Genomic DNA, 27,253 nt, shown 5'->3' on the forward strand with positions numbered 1-27,253 from the left:
ATCTGAAGGACACCCAGAGTGGATCTGAGGGAAGCATACTCCTCCCTCAGGGCCTCCATGTGTGCCTCTGCGTGAGCAGCAATTGCTTGACGCAGAGACAACATTTCAGCCTAGCGTGCCCTGTCTGAGGCCGCCATGCCCAGCCTGAGCGAGCGCGCCGTGGACCGTGCTGCCTTCTGCTGGAGAAGCACCTGCCTAGCAGGGGGGAGCACGGATCGGGCCACATGCTCCATGCTCTCAGCGATGTTCTCCATTGCTGCCCCCTGCCGTTCTGAATTGGCAGTCATGTCTTGCTCCCACTCAGTATACAGCGGTTGCGCGCGGCGACCGCGTTGCTGGGCTTGACCCCTGCGGGACCCAAGGACCGGTTGTCCTCGTCGTGTTGGCACCGCCCGCGGCTGCACGACTACATGCACCCGTTGACGTGATGTCCCAGGCACTTCAGTGACTGGTGTGGAGGGTGACCCTGCGTCCCGATCCACCACGGGCAGAGGTTCCAAGACTGTCTGACCCCTCAGTGCAGGTGTTGCAGACAGAGGAGTGTCCACATCAGAATCACTTACCCCTGACACATGGACTTGATGCTCATCCAACTCGACATGGACGTCAGAGTTGTCATCAGGGCTGAAATCATAGGTAGCCAGAGACAAGATGGCCTGTAGCACTTGGGGGTTTTCGTGGCCTGCCACCCCACGACCCCCACTTGTGCCGGGTTGATGTAGTGATACCAACCCTGTGCCTGGCATGACAACACCATCCTCTGGCCCATTGCGTCATCATCTGAAACCTAGAGATAAAAAAGGTCACTACACATGTCAGAAGCACACACACACACACACACACCGACAACATCAGGCAGACATGTGACACACAAAATAGAACCTGGCATGCATGTTGGGTCAACTTGGAATTGCTTCTATGATCTGACCTGTTGAAAGGTGGCAGTTTGCATTGAAGTGGGTCTATGCAGTGCAGCCAATGTGTATGTTACTCACTACCTACACGTAAAAGTACTTCATGGTGTGTGTCAGAAAATGTGAAGGCAGTGCAAGGTCAACTTCAGGCATCACGTGCAATGTGCATTCAATGGGTAGCATATCTACAAGCAAAGCACCCCTCCACCCAAGTGCAAAAGCATGGATGCCTAGCATGTTATCAAAAGGCTGACCATAGACCTGTGCATTGACAGGCAGTGTTGACTAGCATCAACAGCTTCATGTGAGTCAAGTCACAACACTGCAAATGATGATGGGACAGTAAGCAGGACACATGATGAAATGTCTGGAGGCCACCCAGGTGTGAAGAGGACACTACACCAGTTGGACAGAGTCATTGGCCATTAAACAGGCCTGTGACGCACCCAGATTGTCAGACCCTAAACATGTGTGCAACACAGTACTGAGCCACAATAGACATGGGAAGGCTGATGAAATGTCATGCAATGTATGTCACCCAGGACTTGTATTACAGTGGTCATCCAGTCAAGGACACATAGGGGCATGCGTGCAATGCACATGGAGCATGAATTGGCACTCATGTCCCTGCAGGGCATCTGACCTCTGCAAGTGAGATATCCTGCATCAAGAACTAAGGCTGTACCACACAGCAAATGTCTGGCAGATTGGTTGCGGGAAGTTAGCATGTACACAGGACACATTAACAGGGCAGTACCCAACGGCAATTTTGAAGCAGACCAGTGCAAAGGTGGAATTGGGGTGCAGAGCGGGGGGTGGAGGGGGAAGGGAGCATGCCTACATGGAGTACCCGCATGCAGGCAGAGGACACATGCACATCAGTCATGCTATGACATTGTGCCTGGGCTGTGAGGAAGGTCACCCCACGCTACATGCAGAAGGGCCAGTGAGCTGAGACATGGACCGGAGGGGCATACTGGTAACTAGCATGTGAGTAGGGTGCAATAGTGTTGATGCCGACAGTCCCCGTCTGCTCCACATGTCCACCATCCAGCAGAGCAGACATGCATCACGGAAGCATTGCATTACTTACACATCCGAACCATGTACACCTCACATGTAGTGGCAATCATGCACAACACATCCCACAAGTAAAACACACACGTCCTCAACAAACACGCATCAACACTCACTGGACTGTGCATCAAAGTCCGGCATCTCTCCCACTCCTTCGACTGATTCAGATAGTATGAACTCCGCAACAAGTGACTCATGCGGAGTGAGGACTTCCTCCTCTGGTGCAGGCCCACCGCCAGTCACCAGAGTCAAGTTGTAATTTGAGGCACGCTTAGCCTTAGCACTGCGTTTGATGTCATTCCAATGCTTTTCGCACTCTTGCGCCATGCGCACCTCATGGACGAATGCACTGACATTTTCCGCAACATGCTTCCAGTGGGTATCACGTTGGGCATCCGTAGTCTGACTATTGGCACCCACTAGCATGTCACGGCTGTGGCCCCGCACGTGGCCCACGAGGAAGTCCAGTTCCTGGTTGCAGAAAGGCTTCTTCCTCGACGTGCAGGAGGTCGTGGCTGTGTGTGAGGTCCCAGCCTGTGCTGCAGGTGCAACCTTCCTCCTCTTGGAATGTGGCTCAGACCCTGGCAGGCTAATGCCGCCCTGACCAGTATGGCCAGTGGGTTCAGTGGATTGAACCAAGGGAGTGGCAGGTGGAGGGACGACCAAAGGCCTGACTTCTGTCAGTGGCAGCTGGGTGCCCTCTAATGGACCCTGCACAGCAACATCCGCTGTGGCAGGGTCATTGACCACAACTGTCCTGGTTGACAGACTCACAACCGGGGTGTTGTTGGGTGCATCTGCCCCTGCACTTGCCAACACCCAGCTGTTTGGGGCAGCAGATGACATAACTGCCCCAGGGACACGTGTCTTGGTCAGGGCAGCCCTGCGTGCCCCTACGGTTTCCCTCCTGGCCTGTTGGAAATCTTCCATGTGCTTCTCCAGTGCCAATGCAGGCTGCACTGGCAGACCCTGAGCCTGGGTGGTGGTGTCCACAGCTGCAGCTACCACTACAATTATGCCCGTGGCAGTCGATGGAACGGACTGCCGGGTCACACGGCCCCAGTGCCAGATGCAGTAGCTGCATCTCCCGGAACCAAAGGGGGTGGTGGCATGACTGCACCGACACATGGCACGACATCGTGCTCAAGTGGCGCACCCCTGCCTCTTCCCCCTCTGTGGCTGCCCTGGACATCCTGGAGTCCCCCTACTCCCTGGTCACCCCGGCCACATCCCTGACCACACCCACCACGAGGAGTGCGCCCAGCTGAGGCGCCCCTCACCTTTGGTGTCCTCCCAACCATGGCACAGATGTAGTAGTGCCGGCACAGATGGAGTAGTGCCAATGGGAGGTGTACACCACAATTGACCTGGGCAATTGGGGTGAAGGGGGTGGGAAGCAAGATGTTAACAGCCCCCCTGCACCTGCAAGGCTGTATGTGACCCCGGTGATGTAGTGACGGGTCACGCAACGCTCAGGCACCCCAAAACTGCTGGAAAACCGTGCATGCAACCCTGCAGCCTACGTGCATGGAATCAACCTCCCGCAGTACGCGGTGGCACCCAGTAACACGCAGGCTACTATGACATCAAAAACGGTGCGATACACAGGGGCACCCGCAGTGGGGAAAAATAGCGTGCGCAACTCACCGTCTGACTAGCGCGATGCAGAAAAACACGCGTAGCCAATACCCCCGCCAAAAGAAGAGATGCGTCCTTGATAGCTGTGAAGTTGTGATGGCGCGCGAAACAACACAAAGCAGCAACACACGTCGGTCTCCACGAAAGGCACATAGAGCAAACTGCTGGCCCCGCTCACCTTTAACCCATGCTGAGGGAAACGCCTGCGTGTGTCACGTCACTTACGCGCATAGGCCCTTTCCTCGGATTACATGCATTCACACAGGGACGTGCATTTTTTTCGTGCGCGTGCTAATTCACTATGCCCACGTCACGGGGGAAACGCCCGCGCACGCCCCCGCACCTCACGTCACAGAAGCGCTTACACGTGAAGGGCCTTTGGTCCAATGAAATCGCTGACGTGCTCACGCGCTAAGGGTCTTTCCTCGAATTACACGCTGACGTGCAAGATTTTCACGTGCCAAATCACTCCGTATCAAGCTTGCCACGCGAAAACACACGGAAGACCACGCTTCTGCCCTGAAGGCCATTTTCCTGCCCCCCAGAGCCCGAAGCACGCTCCCACCTGCCATCTGCTGCTCCCTGCCTGCCTGCTGCCCACATGCCCTGCTATTTGCTGCCTGCACATCAGCCAGGGGTGCAGTTGCTGTGTCCACCCCTGCTGGAACAGAAGACTCCCGACTGGGATTCCATCGCTCCACAGCCCAGCCCCAGGACCCAGTTGCCCACCCACTCCTGCCTCTGGGGTTGCCATGTCGGGCACATCTCCATCTGGCACCACTGGCAACCCCCAACCAGAGAGGCAGAGGGCCACCAGCTTCACTGCCACCGAAGTTGGTGTCCTGGTGGAGCATGTCCTGGGGCATTATGATGCCCTCTTTGGAACAAGACGCGCCAACAAGGAAGGACGGGAGAGGATCTGGCATGACGCAGTGGTTGCCATCAACGCGGAGGGGGTGGCAACCCGCAACTACCAACATGTCAAGAAGCGCTGGGAGGACTTCAGGTCCAGGACCCTCAACAAGGCCCGGCGCCTCGCGGAGGGGTGCCGGGTCAGCCTGAGCAACATCCAGATGAGGGAGATGAGGGTCCTGGAACGCGTAGGCCCAGCGCTCCACGCCCAGATCCTTCGGAGGCATACCCGTCTGGAGTTGAGCGGTAAGTGGCCAAGCATTGCTGTGTGAGACAGGGCATGTTGCAGTGTGCTGGTAGTCTGATACTTGCCTGTATGTGTGACATAGGCCATGTATGGATGTGTGTGAGCAGGGACATCATGGTCATGCATGTGAGACCAGTTATGTGTGAACCACATGGTAGGTGCATGTGTTTTAATGCAACATGGGGACCTCTATGCAGAATGCACACCTGAAAGCATGGCAGTCTCTGTTCTGTTCCTGGACATGGAGGGGGGTGAGGAATGGGTGCTGATGTCATGTACATGTATGGTGCACGTGTGTGTGTGTGTGTGTGTGTGTGTGTGTGTGTGTGTGTGTGTGTGTGTGTGTGTGTGTGTGTGTGTGTGTGTGTGTGTGTGTGTGTGTGTGTGTGTGTGTGTGTGTGTGTGTGTGTGTGTGTGTGTGTGTGCGCGCCAGAGAAGTGTGTGTTTGACTTTGAAACGCCATGGATGCATGTGACTTTGAAGGCAACATCTTGGTTTACAGGGGCCCTTGTACATGGGTGTTGATGTTGATTGCAGGCGCCGGGAGTGTTTCTGCATGTGTGTTGCATGCATTGACCCATGCGTTGTGGAAGGACAGGATGGAAGTGACATTTGACAGTGCCACTCATGTGTTATTGCTTCCTGTCTAGGGTATTTTGTGCTGTACCCTGATGCTTGTGTTCCATGTCTCCCTCTACGCAGCGTCAAGTGAAGAAGAGGGCGGAGACGGCGCTGTGGAGCAAAGCGGCGGGGATGCCTCCACCGGGTGGCGACGCAAGGCCCAGCCACCCTCCCAGGAATTACCATCATCCGGGAGTGAGGGGGCTGGTGCCGCGTCTGCCACAACGGCTGTGGCGGAAGGGCCGGGTGAGCCCCCACAGGGGCTTCCAATAGCGGAAGACGGTGTAAAGACATCCAGGTTGGTGTTCTCCACAGAGGAGGAGGGGCCCGCTACTGAGCCGCACATGGGGCCTTTTGGGGGTCCAGTCCAGGGCCAGGGTCAGGAGGCAGCACAGGTCACCGCGGAGGGGCCTGTGCATGTCGCTGTCCTTGACCCTGTGACTGCACCATACTGCACCAGCAGGGAGGCCCTGTTCCAGGCCCGTCCGCAGGTAGGGGAGAGTGCCATATCACCTGCCTCTCCACTACCTGCGGGTGAGGGGTCCCGCGACCGTATGGGATCTGTCCTGGTGGGTGTCGCGTTGCGCACACGTGACATTCGTGATGACGTGCGTTGTTCCTGGGCAGAGAACGCACGCCTTCATGAAGAGCAGCGTCGTGACGTGGCACTGCTGGGAGGGGCCCTGGTCGGTGGGTTCCTACATGTGGCGCGCACTCTGGAGGACCTCTCCTCCTCTGTGGAGGCTATGCGCCGGTCGTTCTCCACATCGTCTTCCTGCCCAGATTCCACCAGGGCCCCCTGTGGACCTGGCCTGACCAACACAGCCAGTTTGGTGGAGATCCCATCCCTGCCACAGTCGGGAGTTGGCGGTCCAGCAGGGGTGGACACCACAACTGGAGACCAGCAGATGGAGGATTTGCAGGCACCATCGGACAGGGCACATGGACAGCAGCAGCAGCAGCAGGAGCAGGCTGTTGGTGGGAGCAATGATGGCTCGGGGCCATCAACATCGGAGGGGCAGGCATCAGCCATAGGGCAGGAGGACCCAGGAATGGGAGTGTCTTCTGTGTGGCTGCGGTTGGGCCAGCAGATAGGTGCAGAGCGGCGGCGGGCGGAAGAGGCGCGCTCACGATGGTCAGGGCGGAGAACTCCATGCGTCGGGCGTTGAGGCAGGCAAAGTGCCTCGAGGCAACTCGCAGGGAGTTGGAACAGGCCATGAGTGCCTCCCTGCGAGACCTTGGGGGCCAGGGCAGAGGCCCGCCTCTGGGACATCGACATGGAGTTCGATGATGCCCTGGCCTGGGACACCACAGAGTGAGCTTCTGGACTTGCCCGCCGCCATTGTATATAGTTAGATAGTGTTAGGTTTCCTTTTGTTTTTTCTTTATTTTGGTTTCTGTATATAGTCTTTTATTAGGTAGTATTTTTGATAGGTTTCATTTCTTCAGTTGGGCTCATGGACCCTGGATTGTTCATCTGGCTATAGTTCACCATTGGATTCTTCTCTTTTTTTTTTATTTCACCATGGCGCAATGGTTTTCACTTTTCTTTTTTCCCTTGGATTTGCTTTGTTGGCCTGTGACTTTGGACACCATTACCTTTGGGTTTCTTTGGATTATGATTTCTTGTTTTTCAGTTATTAAGGGACATGCAGCTTTTCTTTTTTTATTACCATTGTTGTTTGTTTGATTTTCATTACATTCATGTTTTGTTTAATACATTTTTTTCTTCATACTTCGATGTGTGGTATTATCTAATTGGTTTCATGCATGTCATGATATGGGTTTTCACATTCCCTTGCTGGGGGGTGGGGGTGCAAGGGGACATGAGTGGGGGCCTGCTGGCAGGTGCCCTGCACTGCTGGGGTGTGGGGGTGCAGGGGGACATGAGTGGGACATGAGTGGGGTCCTGCTGGCAGGTGCCATGCACTGCTGTGGGGGTGGGGGTGCAAGGGTACATGGGTTGGTGATCAGTAGTGCAAGGAGACATGTGGCTTTGCTGGGGGGCATGCCCATATTGGGTGGGCTGCCTGCGGGACATGACCAGGGGTGCAGGGTAGTCCCCTGTGGTGTGGGCTGCCTGCAGGGGCAGTGGAGGGTGTACAGGGAACACCTGAGAGGACCCACACTGCCAAATCACGTGTAGGACTCCCCGGCACCCCCAAAATACACGTACCCTGCTGAAATTGCGTGTGAAACTTCCCGCGAACACCGTAATACACGTACCATGCTCCAATCGCGTGTGAAACTTCACACGAACCCCAGTTATACATGTACCCTGCTGAGATCGCGGGTGAAACTTCCCGCGAGCCCCAGTTATACACGTACTCCACTCGCACAGGGCCTATTGCGCGTGAAACTTCCCGCGCACCCCTGAAATACACGTACCCTGCTGAAATCGCGTGTAACACTTCCCCCGCACCCCTGAAATACACGTACCCAGGCCAAGCGTGTGGTAAACTTCCCACGCACCCCTGATATACACGTACCCTGCTGAAATCACGTGTAACACTTCACGTGCACCCCTGAAATACACGTACCCAGGCCAATCACGTGTAAAACTTCCCGCGCACCCCTGAAATCGCATGTGAAACTTCCCGCGCACCCCTGAAATACACGTACCCTGCTGAAATCGCGTGTGAAACTTCCCACGCACCCCTGAAATACACGTAACCTGCTGAAATTGCATGTGAAACTTCCCGCGAACCCCAGTAATACACGTACCCCACTTGCAGTGCTGGTACAGGGTTAGCGCACCCCTTTGCGCTGGATTGGGGATTTTGATGGCTTTTACCTGCGCGAGGGGTGTTCTTGGGGGCGTAACTGGCGCTGCTGCAGGGTCGCTGCGCCACTGTGCGCCACGGCTGGTTTTGGTAGCTGAAATCCATGAATACGCCGTGCGCGGAAATGGATTTTAGCGCACGCGGCTGGCGTCGACATTTGCACGCGCACACAGTGCGCCAGCCTCGTGCGCCACTTGTGTGCTAAATTCTATGAATTACCCCCATAATGTCTTTGTCTCCTTTTTCTACGTTGAACATTTTTTGTGTAACAGAATAGTAAATTTTCAGATACCGCCTGCCTCTTTGAGTACTGTTGACCTCGTCCGCCCCCGTCCGCAAACAGGCGCTCAGTCCGTCCCTTTCTAATATCAATAGGGAGGGGGTTCTGTATGTTGTATGTTACATAATTATCAAGTACGTCCATTATACTACATATCTCCCAAAATCACATGATGACAGTGTATATTCAGCACATCAACTTCATTAACACAATGTTATGATTAAGTTCCCCTTCCAAAAACCTGTACAATTCACTACAACAAAAACTTTGTTAAGGGGACGTTATGGTTAAGTTGCCCTACCAAAAACCTGTGCACTTCACTAAAAACATTTCCACCTCCCCATTATAGTTCAAATTAAATCCGAAAAACCCCTGAAATTCGCCAGTTATGGTAAACTAAGCCACCATACCTGCCATCACCACTGTGCACTGCTGGTAATAACACCCAGAACATGAAAGATGGCATCACAAATGTCATTGATGACATCACTGACGACATCACATGTTTAGCCCCTTTGTTTTCGTTCACTGCCATACATATACATGTCCATTCAGTTAAAGGGATGTTACACTTCACATTGAAACCAAAAAACACTGCACATTCCCCAATTATGGTAAGCTAAGCAACCATAACTCGCACCACCAAAGTGCATTGCTGAGCCTAACACCCAGGACATCAAAGATGACTTCAAAAATGTAATTGGTGACATCACTCATGACATCACTCATTACATCACATGTGTACCTCCCTCATTTTTTATTCACTGACATGTCTAAGCCAGGTGCCTTTCTTCACTAACTAGTGAAGTGCACAGGTTTTTGGTAGGGCAACTTAACCATAATGTCCCCTTAACAAAGTTTTTTTGTAGTGAATATATATATATATGTATATATATATAAATATTCAGTGAAATCATTTTGTTAAAGGGAAATTATGTTTAAGTTACACTAAAAAAAAATATCAAATTCATTGAAAAAATGTTGTTAAAGGGATGTTATGGTTACAAGTAAATTCGAAAAACCCAAGAAATTTGCCAGTTATGGTGAGCTATGCAACGATAACTCGTGCTACCGCCATGCACTGCTAACACTAACACCCAGGGCATCAAAGATAACGTCACAAATGACATCATCGATGACATCGCTGATTACAACACCTATCTGGGGAGTTTGTTTTTTCTCAGTGACATTATTACATTTAAGCTGAGGACTTCAAGTGGTTATACTACATTTATTTGTTCATGTATTTACTTATGCAGCATTTGGTAGGCCCCTAAAAACAAAATGGTGTTTGCTGGCAAGATAAAGTGGGGAGGGAAGGGTCATAAAAAACAGTAAATATACGATCATGGTCCTACTATGCCTTGTAAAATTTGGACATGCAAGTGCAGTGAAGAGAAGTGCAGGAGGTAGGGAAGGAAGGGGGTTGGGAGAGAGCAAGGTATGGGCAAGAAATGGTGAGGGAAGTGCTGATTGGTGCCAGGGTAGGAGGCCGCTGGCTAAGTGCTAGAGCAGAGAAATCCCAGGGTGGAATGCAACCTGCCAGGTAGGTGGCCCACAAGGGCAGTGCGGGGGTTGTGCTGTATTGACTAGGCAGGGGCCTGGAACCTGTAAGATTCATGACGGTCCAGGTCGCCAGTCTCAACGGCAATGGGGTGATTAGCAGGGAAGAAAAAGAGGAAAAGAGGTAGAGAGAAGCAGTTTTGAGGAGTTTATGGAACTTAAGGCAGTCCAGCTCAAGTCTGAGGGGCAGGGAAGCTGTTCCAAATAGAGGCGCCAGCTGATGAGAGAGACCTGCCCCCCACTCGCTGCTTGGAGAACCGTTTGGAGTTAGAGGAGCAGAGTGCTCTAGCAGGGAAATATTTAGATTAAGAAACTTGGAGTTAATGTGGTTCCATCGCCCAGAAAGCCTTGTGGATGATGCTGAGGGTCTTGAATTTTATCCTCGCAGCCACCCAGAGCCAGTGGCGAGATCGTAGGGCTGGAGAGATATGGGCTCTGGGCTTGAGGCCAAGGATAAGTCTTGCAGCCCTATTCTGGATTAGCTGAAGGGTGTATGGAGGAAAGGGGGAGATTGGGGAAGAGTCCAGCCTAGAAAACACAGGACAGATTCAGAAAAACTCTAAAAATGTTGAGAGCCCCCTCTAATTTAGCCCCCTCTTGACAAGATCCCACCAAACTTTACAAACATATGTATATCTAGATCTAATATCTTTTTGCAAACTTCTGTGTAGATTCGTCAAATGGCACCACATTTATCAGCCTTTACAATATTTTGGGACCCCCCTCTAATTTTGTTCACACTTGACCAAACAGCTCCACACTTTCCCAGAACCATTTTCAATCAGGTGTAGAATCAGTTTCCAAAATTGTATGCAGTTTAATTGGGTGGCGCCAAAGTTATGTCATCCAGAAACTGCTTTTCATCAACCCCACAATGCAGAAATTGGCATGGATGTCCCCGAACATCTGAAGTGTCCGTGAACATCACATGATCGATCCTGAACATCCGACTGTTTGTGGACTTCAGGGATGAAAATCATATGTTTTTTGGCTACTTACGGCCATATCCCATCCCATCCTCATCACCCCCCTTTTCCCCAGAGATTGTTTGAAGAGTTTGACAAGTGCAATGTTGTGTTTAGGAATAGGTTTTTATCTCGATGTTGGTGGACACTGGTGGATGTCCGCGAATCCAACATGGCGGGCATTCCCAAAAATCTGACGCACTTCATGCTTTTCACCATCCAAACAGTGGGTGTGTCCGATGTCCGCGGACATCACATTACCCTCTTGGCCAATCGGAGGCCTGTCCACACACTGAACAGGGAATTGAGTCCGTTGACCGGACGCAGATATCACTAATTTTTTTTTACCTACTTTTGGGCCGTTGTAAAAAAGACTACTTGACAGATTTACACCAAATTTACAAAAGCACACTTTTGGGACCAAGCCGCCACTCCTGCAACAAATTTGGTGAAACTAAATCCAGCGTTGTGGGCTGCAGAATGAGCAAACATTTTTTCGGACCCCCTTACAACTCCCCCCCCCTTGACGAAACCTCCACAGCATAATACGGCCTTGCACCCAGGAATCTGACCAGTGGCCATAACCCACACCCATAAGCCAGGTGCCTGGATAAATTATTGCTGGTATAGTCATATGGTCATATGACACTGCAGTAGTTGCCCTATTGCCTAGATTCTTGTGTGCAGAGCCTATCTGTAACCTATGCAAACTTCCTCATATCACCTACTTTCTACTCACCTACCTCAATGAAGCCTGTATGCATTCACCAGACAAGTTGCCCAGCAGTCCTGTCCACAGACTACTGCTGTGTCCATGGACTGCTGCGGCCCACACAGTCTTCTTCCACCTTAAGAAATACATCATATCAACCATCTTTCACTCCCCCACCCTTCCCAGCCCCTCTTCAAAACACCAAATGCCCCAAAACATGTTTCCCAGCCCTATCCCCCACCGTGCTATCCGTGGATAATCGTGAATAGAACATGGCAGCGGTAAATGTGACACACATCACGCTTTCCTCCAGCCAATCAGCGGGCACATTGTATGTCCGAATACATCACGTGGCCCCCCTGTGCCAATCAGGGTCCTGTTCATGAAGCGAACAGGGAAGTGGGTCCACAAAGTGGAGCCAGATGTCACTAATTCTTTGGCACCTACATTTTGCTGTTACCCAAAAATGTAGACGCACCGCACGCTTCCCTCCAGCCATCCACCGGCCGTGTACAATGTTCGCCGCATCACGGTGTACTGCAAGCCAATGAGACTTTTGTCTGCGGAGCAAACAGGGAAATGGGTCAGCAGAGCGGAGCCAGATATCATTCATTTTTCGAGACATACATTTTAGTTCTTTGCAACAAAAGTAATGGTCGGATTTCCACCAAACGCACAAAAGCATGCTGCCGCAAATGTGGTAAAAATCCATCCAGTCGTTCAGCCTGTAGGCGTGGGCAAAGTTTTTGCCCGTTCAGTCTATGGAAGAAAAAAAAATGGGGACTCCCCCTATAACTTTGCCCCCCCCTCCATGAAACCCCACCCAACTTTCCAAAAAGACACTAAAAGACAGTGGGCCTCATTACGACTCAGGCGGTAAGGGGTTTACGGCAGCGTAAACAGCGCCGACCCTTACCGCCTGATTCCGAAGTCCCTTAGCGCCATGGCGGATTTAACACCTGCTTTTAGCAGGTGTTAAAAACCATGGCGCTAAGGGACCATGTTGTTAATTACGCCACCGTAATTTACGGTGGCGTAATTAACGCCTTCCCCACTCCCATTATGCCCTATGGGGCAAAAATGGGAATGGGGAAGGGTAAATGGGGATTGGGGACTTACTGCCCCGCCGACCTCGGAATGGGGCGGTAAGTCCGCCAACCACCATGGCGTAAACGTAGTTTACGCCATGGTGGTAAAGGTACGACCCAGGCGGTAACTTACCGCCTGGGTCGTAATGAGGCCCAGTGTTTGCCACATATCTGAGCTGCATCTGTGGAAGCCCCAGACTCTTATTAACAAATCTACTGATCCAAAGGCACTATTCACTTCCTTTAGCTGGGTTGCTTTACTAGGGGATTTTTCCAAATGTTGCTGGCATATTCTGAGAGTAGCTACAGCCTTTTTGGAGGAAGGTCCACTGAGTTGGCTAATCGAGATTTGTTGGTATTTGCCCATCCCACCCAGATCATGGAAAGACTTCTGGGAACTGTGAGAGACGGAGGGTTGGAAACAGGGGGTAGATTACATTACAAGAACACCAATGGCGGCCCTGTACTGGCACGCCAATTACATGAAGCTTTTTGATAAGCAAATCAGCATGACAATAGAGGTTTGGAGTAGTTTTCATGCCACTGGTGTTCCTGACAGCATTTGTACCATTGTTATGATGTGTCTGGTGTTCCACACCTTTGGAAAAAAGTGGTGCATGCTCTTTACTGCACCACTTTCATACTTTATCAAAACCAATGTCAAGTCTAAATGTGACTCAGCAAATCAACCAACTGGCTCGAATTACAGCTCGTCTGCAAAGAGAGGACCTGCAAATAATCCTTGTGTTGTCAAGCACCCACCCTCTGGACCTTTATCCTTTTATTGTCTTGGAACACCCCTAGAATGGTCTCATGTTGCAAATCTCTCAAAACGTGGTTTTTCCAACATTTGACTAAGGTCTAATCCCAAAGGACGCACATGAAGAGACCACAACTCATAGTACTGCACTACTCTTAAAAGATGCCAGGCCAAACGTTACCTACCCACACCCTGTACAGAGCTCGGCTGCTCTGGAACTAGGTCCACGCTTCAAGCAATAAAATAAAAATAAAATACATTTTTGTCGTGACTTTTCAGCACTAAGATTTATATTATGAAAGTTGTAACAATATGGACAAAATAAAAATGGATGCTGTTAATCCTGCCTCAAACTTCCCGCTTGGGTAAGCCAGTCTTTTAAAGGCAATAGTCTTCTTTTACCCAGAAAAAAAAAGACATTACTGGGAAGACGCATGCTAGTCTAATAAGTTGTGCAAAAAGAAAATTATTGGAAAACAGTTTCACATTGAGGGAGTTAAACAGATTGAAATAAAACGCAGGTGGACAGCTCAAATGCCCTTATATTTATTTTCCAGTTTAAAAGGCCATGGCCATTTTCTTTCTAACCCGGCATGACTTCTGAAAGCATTTACAGCAGTTAAGACCATCGCTTGCAGGCACTTTGCTCAGCCATTGCTCAGAGCAATTCTCCACCACAAATACAAGATGTAAGCTTCCGCCCCTCCATTAAATAGTGCATTACCCTCCCTGTGCCAGTGAATAAGGACGAATAACCTCTGCAAAAAACAGCCTTTTCCTGGAAACAATCAGCGCCCAAAAGAAACATTAATGTGCAAGTTGTTTTCCTCTCACTTGCTCTTACATTAGAGTTAACATCGCTTCCTAATGTCCTGCTTGAAAATGGCCGTGAGCGCAGTGATCGTGCAAGCCCTTAATGACAGCCAAATGCTAAAGAGACCGCAGCTGCTGTGTGTCTGTCTAGCCGCCATGTTTTACTGTACCTGACCTGCAATCTGACTCGCGGCTGGACTAGAATGGCGTGATCAGCCAAAATACTAAAGACCAGCAATGATGGCCAATTTATTGGTGAAGAAATCACATTGCAATCAGCTGTCCCGCCATGTTGCAGTGTTCTCTGAGAGCAACTGTTATCCGTAGTAAGGAGCACTAGTGTTATACAGAATAGAATATATAGGGCCTCATCACGAGTTGGGCGGTATCGTATCTGAGATACCACCCAACTTTGCGTTACCACTCACCTGTCTGGCGGTACTACCCCCGAATGACGGGTTGGCCGGTAAACGTTATTCCACATTGGGTAATGGGGAATTTTCAGCGTAATTACCGCTGTCTGTATTACCACGCGGTATTTGGGCCAGAAATCAGCATTTTTCAGGTGTGTTTAACCCCAGCTCTGAGCTGGGGGTAAACACGCCATACTCATGAATGGGCAGAGCCTTAAATGCACCGGTAACTCTCCTACCACCACATTTAAGGGCTACTACACAACCTGTGATGAGGCTCATAGTATTCGGCCGAATACGGAGCAGTTAGTCAAGAATTCGGCCAAAGCCAAGTATTATTTTTATTTAATAAATTATGTTCCAAAATTGGAAAATACTCTTTATTAAAACAATGAAAGCACCATTTTAAATCTGTTCTCATGCTTCATCTATTTCTCTTTACTTCAATCAACATCTAATCCTTAATTAATGGACACAATCCAGTAAAGAACAGATTCATAAAAAAGCATTTCAGAGCCATTGTATATGGAAGGATGTTGAATATGTAAAACCAGTGGTATGCAAAGTGGGAGCATTCACACATTCAGAGTGCTAGGTTTCAATGAACACAATGGAGACTGTACATTCCAAATGGCATTGCACACATTCCAATCTCTAGGCATATTGCAAGGTAGTTTAGGAGGAACGTTAATTTCGAACCTTCCTTCCAGCTCACACAGAAATGTACAAATTGTTTCTCTGTGCTCATGCATGACACTAGTCAATTGTATACGTGAGGGACGACATCACCTCCTCGTTATTATTAAAGCGGGGACATGCTCCCACATATGCTAAACATGAAAGAGGACTCTTGCAAGAGGCAGATAAGGTCGAAACAGGGGTGGTTACAAGTAGGAAGGTCTGACATGTGACGGAATATGCCCAAACCCTACAGGCTTTAATAAAGAACATGCCTGATGAGCAGTGACTCGTTTACACGAAATCCCAATCCACAACCACGTATGCCTCTTCCTTCTGGCCGTATTAGAGGATTTGTTTCTATGTCTCTCACTCAGCAACACTCCACCCCGCACCAGAAGGTACAGTGTCCTCTAGCAATCGCTCACACATATCCTGTCAAAACAAACTGGCCTATAATATTATTGATGTGATTTCCTAACCAGCAACCTCGACTAAGAGGCCACTATAACTTGGGAAATGTTGACTGTATATTGCATCACCTGGTATGTAACTGACTCATCCCCAAACCATATTGAGGTAGGTAAGGCAGCCCACCTATTGGGAGACTTTTGCTTTCCAAACATCCTCCCCTTCCACAAATTTCACCAACAGAATATAGCTCTTTGACTATGGGCCTCATTATGACTATTGCGGAATGGGTTAACAGGCGCCGCTAGTGGCGGTGCCGTTAAACCCATTCTGTAATATTACCAGGTCCCCTCCCGGGACCGGCTCTGGACGTGTGGTTTTACCAGACGTCCAGAGCGGGTCCCGTGAGGGGACCAGGGAGCTAACAGCGGGCCGGTCGTAATTGGTCCGTTGTTAGCTCCTGTACCCATTCCCATTGAGCCCTATGGGGGCTCAAATGGGAATGGGGAAGGACTGGGCCCGGGTTCCCTGTAGGGGGAATTACCGGGCCCTCCAAACTTGGAATGGCCCGGTAATTCCCCATTCCGGGAACCCAGACCCGATTTTGGAGGCAGCCATGGCACCAATAGCACCATGGCTACCTCCAAAGTCGTAATGAGGCCCTATGTCTCATACAAACTCCTCACACCTCCCTCTCTATCCTCTATGTAGCAGACTGGTCCACAGGGGAACTCGAGAGAGTTCCCAACCTGAAGTCCCTCAGAGGCCTCTTGGGTGAGTGCATGTGACTCTGCCTGACCTATCACTGACTACCCACCGCCCGACCAGTTTCCAGTGCTCTTTGTGATTTCTTCAAGTTTCTCAAAAGTCATTTCTATTTATTTTGATGTATTTATTTATTTATAATACGCTGTATAGCCCTCAGGCCTCTGGGCGCACAAGGAACATAACATATAAAATAGATAGAAAGAGGACCATGAAGGCAAACAACGGGGTGTGACACTGAGAGAAAAATCTAGTCTTCAGAGCACGCCGGAAGGGACTGACATGTTGCTCTTGTCGAACATACGCCCAAACCATGCTCACATCCTACTTATCCTCACAACTCCTCTATAAACAAAGATATGTACTTGATTCCTTCATTTAATCTGGAATTCTTTCAGACGTCATTTAATTCCATTCCATATGGGTCTTTTTGACTTGTTACAGAACCAGAGAGAACATGTAGAATGGGGCACAAACCATTAGTAAAGTCACGATGAGAAGCCGCAATACAGCGGGGCACAACCTTAGAGCAAAATATGAATGGGTGCAATTTATGAGCAACATCACAATGGGGATCAGACAATGAATGGAGCAAAACCATGGAGCACAATCACCAGGTGGATTAGCAATACAGGGAGCAACCACCTAGGATGCTTGTGTGAGATGCAATACCTAGGTGCAACATCACAATGCTAAGTGCCATGTGTTAAAGGGAAATTGTTAAGCCCAGTTACAGATAATGATGATTCATTGTTTCCTACACACTTCATTACTGCATTTATTTCCTCCAGGCGGTGCCCTGGGCTGTTGTCAACTTTACAACAAAAATGGTATATGACAGGTACTATATATACACCCTGAACCAGCCTTGTCTACTTTGCAAACACAAAGACCTTCCAGGATGCAGGTTTCCTAGTACTCCTCTAGACAGCATCCCAGCATTGTGATTCTGTGCCCTAAGAATGACTGTTTGGCTAGCGAATGTACTTCCCACCACCCTGGCCTCCATTCAACAGCCATAATTCCGATGGGGTTCGGTATGAACTGTGCATGTCCTTCCATCAGCCCTCCTGCAGATACAGCAGCATCTCCTTCCCTGACTGAAGGAACCCGAGATGTGCAGCCCTCATCAGCATCACCTCTAACCAATAGGGGATTGTTCCTCTTGACAATGTGCCATCAGTGCAAGGTCAATGCTTACCACCTTCTAGTGATAGACCACACCACCGACTGTATCTAATCTGGCAATGAGCCAAAACCTTTGGGATTGGGAAATTCCACTGCTGGCACCATTGGTAAAGAGCCAATGTTATAGCCTTGCAGAGTCTGCTGCCATTGTCTTAGCTACCAGCCAGTGAGGTGTGGTTCAGTGTTTTGCCTTAGTCACTGCATGTTTGCCTATTTTAAGGTGTTGCCATTGGTGCTCTTCAGAAATACACAGATGAAGACTACAACATTTCAGCCATTTGAATCAGACAAACACTATAAGATCTAAACCATGCTGGTCAGAGAACACCCATCAATCGCCTGCCACCCAACTATACCCACAGCACCAGAGAAACAATACTCACCTGAACAGCAGGGCTTGGAAAAGACAAGTACCCTGAGTGGAATCATGTATTATGTACTTTCGGGAAAGGACATGGCTTTTCATAGATCTGAAATCAAAGGGAAGAGAGTTCCAACTCTTGTGTAACCTAGGAGTCTGAAGATAGAGACTTTGATTGGCATGCAGTTGATTACAAATGTAATGTTTCAGCATTTCTCTAATGAATAGTGTGCCATGACGATGCACAGCTCTATGGTCAATGTACAATATTTTGAGCACGATCCACAGGTGTGCCGCAGCCAATCCAAAAGTCTTATTAAATGGGGAAAATGCTCCTTTGTATCTGTTCCTGTCAGGCATATTACTGCCGCAGTTTCAATGGTCTGCATGTGTCTGATTAGGGACGCAGATAGGTCAAAGTAGAGGGTCGAAACGGTAGATGTAGAGACAACACATTGACAGTGATCTGGGAGAAATGGTATGACCTTTATGCAATATGCAAAAAATGCAGAAGCATTGAACGGACCATGAATAATTTGAATGGAACATTGAGAAGGGTTTAGCCCATGCAATTTACTAAAGTGCTGGAAGAGGTCATTTGAGTATGATTTTTTTTTATTGCTCCCTGCCCTGCCCATGCTTTTCATGTCAGAACAATTAACAACCTTTCATCGATTATATATCACGTGCACGTGTTGTTATATAATATTTCAAATAGAACGAGCAAGAAATGTATCCCTGGATGTAGTCTAGACAAAGGCTGGTGGTGTCGGGAGATGATGTGGCTGGGTCATAATCACATACAATCCGAAAGGTGAAAGGGCAGGATTCCAGGGTCTAGTGGACAGAGCTAGATGTTGCATTGGATTTGTTTCAGGGTTCAAACAAGTCTGTGTCACTGCCATTTCAATTGATCTTTGTGTGAATTGGTCCAATATTTCTATGCTCCTATGATTTATGAGTTAATGTGTCAGAGTTCCTTCAGTATTCATCCTTTCTTTGAGGATTTAAGAGATAGCATACAAGACCTTTGTATGCGTTGGTTGGCTCTCTTGCCTTCCCCTAATATCAGTCCTACATTTTTATTGGCAGTTTGAATTTGACAGATCTTCACCACTTGTGTTTGTCCATTTGCTTTTGTCTATCCAGCCTGGAGATAGCGATCTCTATGGGAGACATTCCATTTGTGGCAATTTATACAGAGCTCTAAGGAAATGCTATCACATCAACCACATATCCAGGGAACTGTGCTTGCTACCCATTCAAGTATGCGTCATGTTCACGGCTGCCTCCATCATCCACAAAGCAATCAGAAACAAACATCACTCCACATGATCCAGAAAGTAACTCTAAAACTCCAGAGGTCAATACACCCTCTGAATCCATAACAGTTTCATAATGGTAATAGAGTACTGTGTACAGTCGTCTGGTTATGCATTCTCTCTCTCAGGAAGATCTTCTACCTCTGAACGCTACTCGTAACTGCTGAGCAAATTCCCTAAATACTGCGATCTGTTTCTCCCCACTTAGTTTTGTGCTCCATACAGCCCAAACATACATACTTGGACGATTCGAGGATATTAATCTTCACTGTCTGAACTATAATACAGATTCTGACCAATGACCACTCTGAAATAGACATTGGGCCTCATTAAACGGAAGGCGGTAAGGGATTACCAGCACCGGTAATCCCTTACCGCCCTACTATAAGGTCCCTCAGCGGGTCCCGTCCTTAACATGTGGTCAGACGTGTGCTAAGTAGAGCCAAGGAGGAGAACCTCAGGCTAAGTGCTAGTGCAGGTGACTCTCAGGGGTGGGATGCAGAGTCGCCAAGAAGGGACCTGCAAGGGCAGTGCAGTGGGGAGGGGGATGCTCGTATCGACTGCGAAGAAGGGCCGAATCCCGTGGGAATCATGGGATCAGGCCACCGGTCACAACAGCAGTAGGGTGATTAACAGGGAAGGGAAAGAGAAAGAGAACAGCAGAGTTTTGAACAGTTTACGGAACTTAAGAGGTCTGGCTTAAGTCTGAGAGGAGTCAGGGAGCCAGTTCCAAAGGGAGGTGCCAGCCGAGGAGAGAGACCTTTTCCCCCCACTCTCTGCTTGGATAAGCATTTGACAGTCAAAGAGTTGGAGTTAGAGGAGCATAGGGTTCTAGAAGGGGGGTATTTAGGGTGGGAGAGTTGGAGATAGCATAGAATATTGCCCCAGAAGGCCTTGTGGATGATGCAGAGGGTCTTTAATTTGATCCATGCAGCCACATGGGGGCCAGTGGAGCGATTTTACAGCTGGAAAGATATGGTCAATGGGCTTGAGGTCAAGGATAAGTCTTGCGACCCTATTCTGGGTTAGCTGGAGGGGGCATAAGGAGGAATGAGGGAAATTGAAAAAGAGACTATTGCAGTAGTCCAGCCTGGAGAGGAACAGAGCTCTGCAGACATTGAGCTTCTGGGGGGAGGTGAGAAAAGGAAGAATGCCTCTGAGGAGGTGGAGCTGGAAGTGGGACTTCTTAGTAAGATCCATGATGTGAGGGATGAAGGAGAGAGTGGAGTCAGCGATGACCCCAAGGTTTTTGGCCTCACAAGGTGGTTGGTAGTTTGAGGCCCATAGAGGCTGGCCAGAGGGTAGGAGGAAAAGCGGGCACAGGTGTCCCAATGAGAAGGAGATCCATATTACTGGCATTAAGACAGAGATCATTAGCTGCACACCATGCCTGAATGGCGGACAAACAGTCAGGGATCAGAGAAGAGGATGAGGTAGTATAAGGGAGTTAGAAGGAAAGCTCTGTGTCATCAGCATAACACCGGAAATGAGTGGAGAAGGAGCAAATCAGGTGATCAAGAAGGGCAAGATAGATATTGAAGAGCCATGGTGATAGGATAGAGCCCTGGGGGATGCCACAAGTAGAGAGTGAGGTGGTATAGGAGAAAGGGCCCAGTTACAGCTTGGAATGGGGGAAAATGAGGAAAGAGGTCAGCCATTATAGTGCCTTGTCAGTGATGCCGAGTGTGTCACAAAGTCGTTTTGTGAGGATAGAGTGGTTGAGTGTGTTAAAAGCAGAGGAGAAATTGAGATCATGGAGAATGAGAACAGTGGGAGAGTTGGAGTCAAGATTTGCTAGCATGGTTTTACAGGTGTTCAGGGGAGTAGTTTCCATACCTCTGGATGCACAGAATCCAGATTGATGGTCATGGAGGCAACAAACAAGATCAGTGTGGAGGATTAGTTGGGGGAGTACCAGCTTCGGTAAGAGTTTACCCAGGAAGAGGGTAGTGGAAATAGGACGATAGTTACTCTGGCAGGAGGGGTGAGCAGACACCTTTTTTACGACAGGGTGTGAAAGGGAGTACTTAAGGGATAACAGGAAAGAATCAGTGGCGAAGGAATAGCTACAGAAGTCAGCAAGAGCAGGGGCAAAAGAGGAGATGCTGTGCAACGTAATGATTTTGTTAGAGCAGGGGGGCACCTGTTTGGGGAGACATTCATAGAGCGGACCACATTATAAACCTCATCAGGTGCTATGGGCAGGAGGAAGGAGAGTGATGTGGGTGCACGGGGGGGATCCAAGGTAGGCAGGGAGCAGGCCTGGCAGTGGAGATGGGAGTGGAGACGAGTGAGTACAAAATGTCCTGAGTTTTTTAAATGAAGTGTGAGGCCAAAGTGGTGCAGAGGGCCTGGGAAGGAAGGCGAGAGGTGGAAACTACAGCTGGATTGGCAAGGTCCCTGCAGATTTTGAAAGGTTTGGCCATGTTGTTTGTGGCTCCAGAGATGCAGGCTTGGATGTTGCCTTTGGAGCAGGCTGCAGGCTAGGTTGCTAGAGGCTAAACCCAAGGTCTGACACTTCCGTTCAGCAACTCTGTACTGGCGTTTTACAGATGCTCGATCGGAGTCGTACCAGCTGTTGTTCTTGGAGGCAGGTTTTAGGCGGATCCACCATGCACCAAGTCACACAACTTCTTGTTCCTAATTGCTTGTAAACACATTTTCCAAATAGCACCATAGCAACCTACATGTATCCGTTATTTTTCTACGTGTTGTGTGATCAAACTGTCAGAATCGATTTTCTCTTGAGTTGAACCTGTCTGAGCTCAAACTGCCACTTCAAATAAAACTTGTAATTCCACCTGTGGAAGCGAATAACGCAGGGCTTATTTAGGTAGCACTGGAGGCGCTGCCTACAAGCTGAAAGTATTGCCATGCGAAGTGAAGGTATGAGAGGGATAGATGTGAGGAGACCATGGATGTTCTTTGGTTATTTATCCAACCATTGGCTGTCCGTAGACTCTCAAGTTTCTAAGGTCATTCCCAACCCCTACCTGCCCCCATGCACCCAAAGCACAATCCACTGGGGGACTTTTTGAGCTAAATGTGCTTTATGCCCAGCTTTCTGAAAGGTAATGGCTTCATTGCAGCTGTAAACCAGCTTCTAGCGTAATACATATGTCGTAGCCATGCGTGCTTTTGGCCACCTGATTTATAAGTCATATATGTTGCCTTGAACCACGTCCATTCACCTTCTTTTGGTTTGCAGGCCCTGCATGATTTTTGGCTTCGCTTGACGCATCCCTGTATGGACTGGTGTCTCTCAAAAGGGTCAGAAGAAGAGGAGGAAGGCAACGTGGTTGTTTCGGAAGCACACCAACGCTGCACAACAAAGGTGCAAATCCCACGCTTAGAAACCGCCCCCTGGTATAGCTCTGCGGGCAGCTTGAGGCCCTGTTCACCAGCCTTGCATGACATAAAAGCAAGACATAATTTACCCTCATGGTCAAGATTCAAATGTAGGATTATGTCTGTGCATCACCCTAGGTTACAGAACATTAACGCTCTCGCATGCACACTGCACCATCAAAGCCCCATGGCAGCGTCTATACATTCCAAATGTTACCCTCACCGTCATGAGGTAAACTTCGGTTTCTGTGTATCAAACTAGATTACAGAAAATTAGCACTCTCACATGAAAACTACACTGCACGCCACAACTTAAGCTTCATGGCAGCTCGTATGAATAACACGTTTTACCCTCGTGGTCATGAGGCAAATGTTGAATCCTGAGAACAGTAACAGAACATTAACGATCTCACATGCACACAGCAGGTCACAGCTGAAGCTTCATGGCAGCTTCTATACATTCCAAATGCTACCCTCATGGTCATGAGGCACACCTCGTATCCTGTGCATCCAACTAGATCATAGAACACAGGCATTCTCACAGAGTGAGTCACAGCTGAAGCTTCATAGCAGCTTGTATAATTTGCATGTTTAACCCTCATGGTCATGTGGCAAATTTAGGACTATACGTGTCAAACTAGATCATAGAAAACTAAGGGTCTGACTCAAGGAAGTTTTTGGGCAAGTGTGGAAAGGGCCTACGCCAAGAAATAAATAGGCGGCAGACCGTGCATGTTCACAATTCTCTCGGCCAGATGAGGAAGAACAAGGAATAACATGGTTGTGATGAGTGAAGGGTCGCACAAAGAGATTGCACGCCATGTCAAGAGCAAACCCAACCGTATTCATGGATTTCATAGCGCAACTTCAAGTCGGAATAAGCGAAACGCAAACCGCGTCAACTCACTGTCACACGAAAGGAGGCGCATAGCACTATGCGCATATGATCCAACGTGCAAAGGTAACCTTAATATTGCAATGTAGTGGTGACGGCACAGAGTTTTGGTGGCGCATTGGAGTTAGGAGTGATCGCATGAAGCTTAGCGGTGTGCTGCCTTGATTTACGGGGTTACAGGGGTTCGTACACAGGTCAACCGGGCGCTGCCTTGTTTTATGAGAAATGGTATTCAGATTATCGGGGTGCAGTTTTGGGTTACAGGCGTTCATACTCAGTGTCGTCGGGGTGCTGCCTTGGTTGTGGGAGAATGGCCCACAGTATTGCCAGGGTGCTTGATGGCAGGGATAAGGTAGGCATTATGTCACTGGTTTTGGTTTGCATGGGGGCGTGTCTTAGCCTTTCCCGGCGCTACACTTTTTTCTTTGCGCATAGGGTTACTTTCCGGTTCAAATCCCATGAGTATGTGGAACGCGCAAAACATACTTTTGTGTGCAGTTCGGCGCAACATTGATTTACGCTGCAGATGAAGCGTCATTGACAGCTTGTATAACTTGCCTCTTTTACCCTCATGGCCATGAGGCAAACGTAAGATTCTGTGTTTAAAACTAGGATACAGAACACGAACATTCCCACACGGACATTGCCAGTCACAGATTAAGCTTCATGGAACCTTGTAAACAGCCAGAAGGCTAATGAAACACATTCGGCCAAGGGGCATTGGTGTTTAAATGACCATGTTTAAAGAGGTGATGAGGGGCAGCTGCGTTGTGAAGAAATAAACTCATTAAAGCTTTCTATAGATATTGTAACATTCCTGTGACTAACATTACCCACCACACATAAAAAGAACATTTTAAAGTGTTTTTATTTCCCTATTATGTACTCCGGTACTTCCAATTTCGCCTGATTAAGGATCAGAGCATTGACGTTTCTCCCTGTGTGAGAAAGTCATCCAGTCCTGATTTTTCCTCGAATTCTTGGACTTGTGGTGTCCTATTTTTAAATGGGAAAGAAAAAACGCCATGTGCCAGAGTGTAAATAAAAAACAGAACTGGGTGGCCTTCTCACACATGTCCTGGTGAAACTTCAGATCTCTGTATTGTTGATATACCTGTGTGTCAGCCTAACACTAAAGTTCATTGGACCGGAATGATGTTTTGCAGAGCGATCCCAAAGCACATGTGAGTTGGTTGTCTTGTTCCTTCTTTGCACTTTAGTATTTCAACTTTTGCTCGTCCGATGTTTAAATTCAGGATTGCAAGTCCCAGAATGTAAGGAAAAATACCGAGATTGGATGGCCTTCCTAGGCATTGCATGGAGAAACTGTGAAGATCTCATTTTGGAGGGTCATATAAGGACTTAGTCTATTGAAAATAATAGAGGAAAGAAGATCAGACCTTCCAGACAATAGTCTCTCGAGTGGCAAGGGATAAGGGGGGATTTGCAGTAAAGTTCACCCTATTAAGGAATGTGTGGGAAATTATTCATGACATTTGATACACATAAAGTACTTTAAAAAAAAAAAGATTTTGATAGAGCTCTGTTTGGGCATAAAAAATTCCGCCAAACCGCGGATTACTTACTAAAATGCCCCTCTCACAAACTCAGAAACCAAATATTGAGGTTTCGCCTGAATTTATGGCCGACCAAACAAATTTTGGTAAGAAGGGGCATCATTAAGTTGGATGATTCATTCTGTCGATTTTGTAATGATAAACTAACCAAAGAAAGTCTGAAACATCTTTTAATAGAATGCACGGCTTTAAAAATGCAGAGAAAAGACATTATTGATAAATTAACAAGACATCACTATATAAGACGCTCAAATGATGAATTATGGAATGAGCTATTTGCGACTCCAAAGATCACAGTAAGAATAGCCACTATTCAATTCTTAAATAAGCTTCTATGCCCAATCTGTCCAAGTGAGTAATTGATTGCTTTCTGTATTCCGATTATATGATCAATCATGCTAATCACATGTGATATTGTATGATGTTTTATCTGTTGAATTGACATACCTTGCCTTTTATTGTATTGAATTGGCATACCTTGCCTTTTATTGTATGTGTTTTGTATAAAAGTAATTTTGTTTGAAAGGTTAATTTAATTAGCCATCCCAAACTAAATAAAAAAAAAAAATAAAAAAAAAAATAAAGTACTTTTTTGTTACGTTGAACACATATGCACAGAAAGGTTTTGGGGAGGTCTCATGGTGTTTTTAGGAATTTCCTTCTTAAAAAATATGAATTGATGAGAATCACATAATGTGTTCAAGGAAGTGAGCCGGCATAAAATTTATGTCGAATCTAAATAATCATTATTATTCGTTCAAGCCAATAAGTAGTATAAATATGTCAAGTTATATAAAGGTAAAAACAGTTTTTTTGGCATTGTTTGGTGGAGTGATAGGGTTCTAGTAAAATGGAGGGAGTGGTTGGGGCCTGTGCCAGAGGGATGCAATTTCTCCAGCACAGTCAACTTGCAACATTGTCATGTCCGCTCAATGATGATAGGCAGAACTGCCATTTCATCTGAAAAGGGGCAAATGCGGAGGCCATTTTAGGGAAGTGTCATAGAAAAAAAACTTTTGACATGTGTTCTAGGTACGCAACTTGCCGAGGACCAGTTCCACTGTCACACCCTCATTGCTAACAACCACCCATCAGCTATCTGTCACGCCCTCATTGCTAACAACCAGCCATCAGCTATCTGTCACGCCCTCGTTGCTAACAACCAACAATCAGCTATCTGTCACGCCCTCATTGCTAACAACCACCCATCAGCTATCTGTCACGCCCTCATTGCTAACAACCACCCATCAGCTATCTGTCACACCCTCATTGCTAACAACCAGTAATCAGCTATCTGTCACGCCCTCATTGCTAACAACCAGCCATCAGCTATCTGTCACGCCCTCATTGCTAACAACCAACAATCAGCTATCTGTCACGCCCTCATTGCTAACAACCACCCATCAGCTATCTGTCACGCCCTCATTGCTAACAACCACCCATCAGCTATCTGTCACGCCCTCATTGCTAACAACCAGCCATCAGCTATCTGTCACGCCCTCATTGCTAACAACCAGCCATCAGCTATCTGTCACGCCCTCATTGCTAACAACCAGCCATCAGCTATCTGTCACGCCCTCATTGCTAACAACCAGCCATCAGCTATCTGTCACGCCCTCATTGCTAACAACCACCCCTCAGCTATCTGTCACGCCCTCATTGCTAACAACCAGCCATCAGCTATCTGTCACGCCCTCATTGCTAACAACCAGCCATCAGCTATCTGTCACGCCCTCATTCATCAGGGACATGCACATCTCTAAAGCTCATCTCTCTCAAATACAAAATCTCAAATGTATGCAAAAACATACAGAACCAAACTAGGTGCATGAGTATTATTCCTCACCCAGGCCCATTTACATGGAGACGGCAGAATTAAAACAGGTGAAAACAATGAAGTCACCAAAACGTTACAGAAGTTG

At 48.2% G+C, this 27,253-nt stretch overlaps 1 long non-coding RNA gene across 2 annotated transcripts in view; it reads left to right on the plus strand.

The window, feature by feature from the left end:
* LOC138473220 (uncharacterized) overlaps positions 1 to 25,878 on the plus strand; it is a 162,427-nt gene extending 136,549 nt beyond the window's left edge. For both annotated transcript variants that reach the window (XR_011268744.1, XR_011268745.1), the window contains exon 3: positions 22,720 to 25,878. This is a non-coding gene — a long non-coding RNA (uncharacterized lncRNA). The remainder of the gene's footprint in view (positions 1 to 22,719) is intronic.
* Positions 25,879 to 27,253: the final 1,375 nt, after the last annotated feature.

The sequence above is a fragment of the Ambystoma mexicanum genome, chromosome 8, assembly GCF_040938575.1.
Source record: "Ambystoma mexicanum isolate Mex_15411 chromosome 8, UKY_AmexF1_1, whole genome shotgun sequence".
NCBI classification, from domain to species: Eukaryota; Metazoa; Chordata; class Amphibia; order Caudata; family Ambystomatidae; genus Ambystoma; species Ambystoma mexicanum.